This window comes from Penaeus chinensis, chromosome 11, assembly GCF_019202785.1.
Source record: "Penaeus chinensis breed Huanghai No. 1 chromosome 11, ASM1920278v2, whole genome shotgun sequence".
In the NCBI taxonomy this organism is placed as follows: Eukaryota; Metazoa; Arthropoda; class Malacostraca; order Decapoda; family Penaeidae; genus Penaeus; species Penaeus chinensis.
In genome coordinates, this window is record NC_061829.1 from 31121586 (window position 1) to 31126585 (window position 5000).

A 5000-nucleotide genomic window follows, 5' to 3' on the forward strand; every position below is an offset into this window, starting at 1 on the left:
GAGAGGGAGAGGGAGAGGGAGAGGGAGAGGGAGAGGGAGAGGCAGAGGGAGAGGGAAGGAGGGAGAAAGGGGGGGGAGGAAGGGAAGGAGGTAGATATAGATAGATAGATTGGTAGATAGATAGATAGATAGATAGGTAGATAGAAAGGAGTAGAGAGTGAGACAGAAAAGGGATAGAGAGTGAGAGAGGGGTAAAAAGAGAAAGGTCGTGTGTCATATTTGTATTTCTGTTGTACTTTTAGCCATATTAGTTTGTTTATATGGTGGTGTGATGTGGTCATATTTATTTACATTTCCCAATGCTACTCTGGCCGCGAAGTCTTGTAGTTTCTGTGTCCTTTGTATTTGTGTTTTGTTTGTGGAGCCCCAGATGTTTAGACAGTAATTAAGGATACTAAGTGCTAGTGTTTGTATAACAACAATTCTTGTTTCTGTGGGTATTTTATTTTTTATATGAATCAAGTACATCAGTGTGCCCATTATTTTTCTGTAGATGTGATCAATGTGTGTCTCGAATGTCATGTATCTGTCTACCCCTAGGTTTTTTACTGTTGTGTTGGGTTTTATGCAGCAACTTTGGAAATCTATAACTGTATCTGTGGATATTTTTGCTATGTTCTGACGGCTGCCTATGAAAATACATTGTGTTTTTTGTGGATTTAGTTTCAGGCCATTCATATAGAAGTATTATTTTGCTTCTGTTAGGGCCTGTTTGATCTTTTCTATCAATTCATTTAGTTTGTTTACAGAGGCAGCGTGAAGAAATTGAGAGTCGTCGGCGTACTGAACAAGAAGATTGTTTTTTGCAATTGATGACAAATAATTTATGAATATAGTAAATAAGATTGGGCCAATGATGGAGCCTTGTGGAACACCGAACGAAACTGATTGTTTTGATGATACTTTTTCATGGATTTTGACTGATTGAGTTCTCTCGTACAGGTAACTTTTGAACCAAATATTATCAATTTCGTGATTTGTTAGTTTGTTTACAAGTACTTCATGGCTGACACTGTTAAAGGCCTTCGATAAATCACATATAGTGAGCAATTAATCTGGTTATTGTCTATATTATTTTAAATTTTATTTGTGACTTTTAGTAATGCCGTTTCGGTTGATAATTTATTCCTAAAACCGTGTTGTGTGTTAGATATAAGGTTATTCGCTTCTAAAAATGTTGTTCATTGGTTTGCAACAACTCGAGAACTTTAGATATGACTGGTAGTATAGTGATGGGTCGATAATTATTAATTTTGTCTCTGTCACCGGATTTGAAAATCGGAGTTATGATGTCGCGTTTCCAAAGTGATGGATAAACACCGGTGACTGTAGATGTATTAATAATTACTGCCAAATAGTATGCAATTGCTGGTAAACTATCGTTTATGAAACGATGTACAATTTCATCTGCTCCCACGGAAATTGTCTATTTTAAGTGTTTTATTGTTAGGATAATTGTTTCTACTACTGGTTACGGTCTGAAGAAGTTTGTTGTAGTGTTCGATTCGTTTATGTTGTGATGATATGTGAGGGCGGTTGTCTGTTCAAAAGTGCGTCTACCTACTTCTGCAAAGAAGTCATTAAAGTATTCTATATTATTTATGGAATTTTGGGAAGTGTCTGTGTTTTGTTTCTTCTCAGGTACTAATATATTTACTAGTTTCGCGTCTGTATTCATTGAACTTATTTTTAAAATAATTAGTTTTCGCCCAACGAAGGAGTGTTTTCACATTTTTCTTCTTTTGTTTGTATTCAGCTTGAAGGGTGGTGTCAAATCTGTTTATCTTGAGAGCCTTGTGAATATTATTTCTATCATTTATGGCCCTCTTAATGTTGTCATTTATCGAGGGGGCGGGAGGATGCCTAACTGTTTTTGTTTTAAAAGGAGCGCGGGCATCGAGGCCGTTCTTTATCACGTTTGTAAGAATATTAACTTGTTTGTCAACGTCGTCAGTTGTTAAGATCTCTGACTGTGACGAGTCATTGGCTATATGTTGACAGAATAATTGAGGATCGTAATGCGTTAGGTCGCGAGAGGTTTTATTGACTGGTTTTCGCTTTGTTTTTTTCTATATTCAAGGTCATGGTTATAAGCTCGTGATCAGCAATGTGGCATGGGACGGCGTCTGCGTGAAGTGTAATATCGGGTCTGTTTGTTATTATGACATCTAATATGGATGAGGTGTTTTCTGTAATCCTTGTAGGCTTCTTTATAAGTTGTTTTAATTTGTTTTTGTTAATTATCCCATTTAATTTTGCATTTGGTTTATTTAGATCGTCATTTAAATCACCTAAGATGAAAAGTGGTTTTCACTTTGTTGACATTTCTCTGAGAATATTTTCTAGGTAGTCAAATGATTCTGTGGTGGCATGAGGGTGTCTGTAGATTGTGCCGACGAGGAAGGAAGTATACATACGGCTTTGTACGGTTACCCAGATGATTTACAGTTGCAGAGATCTTATTTGATTTAAGGGTATCGCTTACATATATGCAGACTCCACCTCCACGTCCTGCATCACATCTGTACACGTGAAAGTTTGGGATGCTGATGAAACTGCTTAATATTTCTTGGTGAAGCCAAGTTTCACTGATACACAAGTTTCCTTAATTATCAATTTGATTTCTTCGAAATGACTGAGGAGGGACTGTGCGTTGATGTGTTCTATTCTGATGGTGTTTAGTGGTTTGACCGCCGGATTTGCAACGTTAAACATTCTGCTCGCCTTTGTACTTGTTTATATTTAGGAATACTTTTACATTGTTGGGAAAGATGTCGGACTCTAAGAAAAGATCTGGTTTTATATATTTGCCCCTTATAGTGACTGTGAAGCTAGAGTAATAATCATGTGTCATTTTAGTTTTGAAGGCTTTGACACTGGAAATTTGGTTGAAATTATTTTCCAGAAAGTCTTCAATATCGTCTTCATCTGTGTCTGGGTGGCAACTCGTGATATAAAGGTACACTACCTGAGGACGGTCGGCACCTTGCAAGGGTTTTGGCGAGTGGCGTTCCTCCCTTGTTTTTCTTCTTTGTTTTCTAGAGTTGACTTGAACGAAACCTTCCTCATCTTGGTCGGGCTGAAGCTGCTCGTTTGTTTCCGCTCGTTCCGCGTAGTTGTTGATGATGAGCTGTGGTGTTTGTGGAGCAGGAGGGGTAGTAGGGGGGGCAGGTACTCCAGGCACGTGGTGGTGTGTCGTATCTTCCCACTGGCGATTTGGTGGGAGATGTTTTTGCTTGTTTTTCCTTTTACTGTTTCTAGCGTAGCTTCTCCTAGGTGTGACTTGTGTAGAGGCTTCGTTCCTCATACCGGTTGGGGACGAGTCAGCGTTGTTTTTGGGCAGACGCTTGCGTGGCTCCGGACGAGGGGCGGCTGGCGCGTCAGCAAGATCTTGAGTCTGCTGGGTCGGAGTGGGAAGAGAGGGAGTGGGTAGTGGGGACGGAGTGGTGGGGGAGGGTGGTGGTGGTGGGGGGGAGCTAGGAGAGGCGATGGTCGTGGGTGCTGCCGTGGTGGGTGTAGAAGTGTGTTTAATTTGTGATGTAGAGGTAGGTGTCGTTCTGCCAGGGGGAGGGGATGCGAAGGGGGAAGGATTGGTAGGCGGATTGATCGTGGGCAGGGGTTGGGAGATCAGATAGTGCGTGATGGGATGGGGTCGAGGATGTTGTGACGAAAGCTTCCTTTCCGCATTCCTGCGGCTGAGAAGGCGTCGCACCTTGGCGAATTAGACTGTTGATTGCAGATTGTTCGGAGAACATTCCGATCAGCAAATCAATTTTATTTTCAATAAGATCTTGATTGACGAAAGAGGGTTCGTGTTGTGTTTGTGTATTTTGGTGTTTTGGTTTTTGAAAGATTTTTACAAATGGTGTAGAGGTACCTGTTTCAGTGGCGGAAGTGTCTGTCATTGTTGTAGCAAACACTATATTGTCCTTTTTTAAACACTGATCGATCATGGTATGCACTATGGAGTTTGTCATCCTTTTAATGTCTTTAGTTATATGTCTTGTCCTTCTTGAGTCTGATATATGCAGAATGATATAGGCGTTTTCGATCTCATCCGGGCTGTACAGTTTCCGGATTTGATCACACAGAACCATCCGAGCCCATGCTTTTTTTGTTGCAATAAAGCATAGGATCGTGTTTAGCACTATGGTTATGCTGCCTACCTGATAAACGGCTTTTTGGTCTGCACTGTATTCACTGTTTCCATTTATCTGGTTTGTTTCTTCATTGTTCTCACTGTTATCACTGGTTTCGTTGTAATTACTGATCGGGCTGCTGTGGTTGTCCGGCTTGCTGAGTCGCCCTTTGCCCTGGGCGGGAGGGCAGGCTTGACCCTGGCTGCCATGGGAGTGCCCATCGTCATGGGCGAGGGAGCAGCTTTGACCCGCGCTGCCAAAGGGCCCATATCCTAGGGCGGAGGTCCCATTACCCTGGGAAGGGGGCACGAAACCCTGGGCCAAGGGTCCCTTTTCACTCTAGGGATTAGAGCTCGGGCTAGCTGTCCGAGGAAGCACCGGGGAAGCTCCCTGGCTGGCCCCCTGTGACCCGGGAGGGTAGTCAGATTTCCCTCTGACTCTGTGGTTTGCTGAGCTGTTAGGTGGCGGCGGAGAGGAGGCAAAAACACGTCCGTTCACCACGGCGGCTAGACTCAGAAGAGAGATAGAGAGAGAGACAGAGAGAGAGAGAGAGAGAGAGAGAAGTAGTGAACGACAGGGGAAGTGAGAGATAGAACACAGAAAGAGACACAGAGTGACTGAAATAATAATAATAATATTAATGATGATGATGATGATGATGATAACAATAGTAACAATAATGATAATGATAATAATAACAGTGAACCGTATGTATTTGACAGATTATGATAATTTTTGGTCAGAAATACATTTATACCTTTACCAAATAATACTTCATATCATCATCATACTAATAATAACAACAACAACAAAAATAATAATATTGATAGCAAAACAACAATGACAATAACAGCAACAACA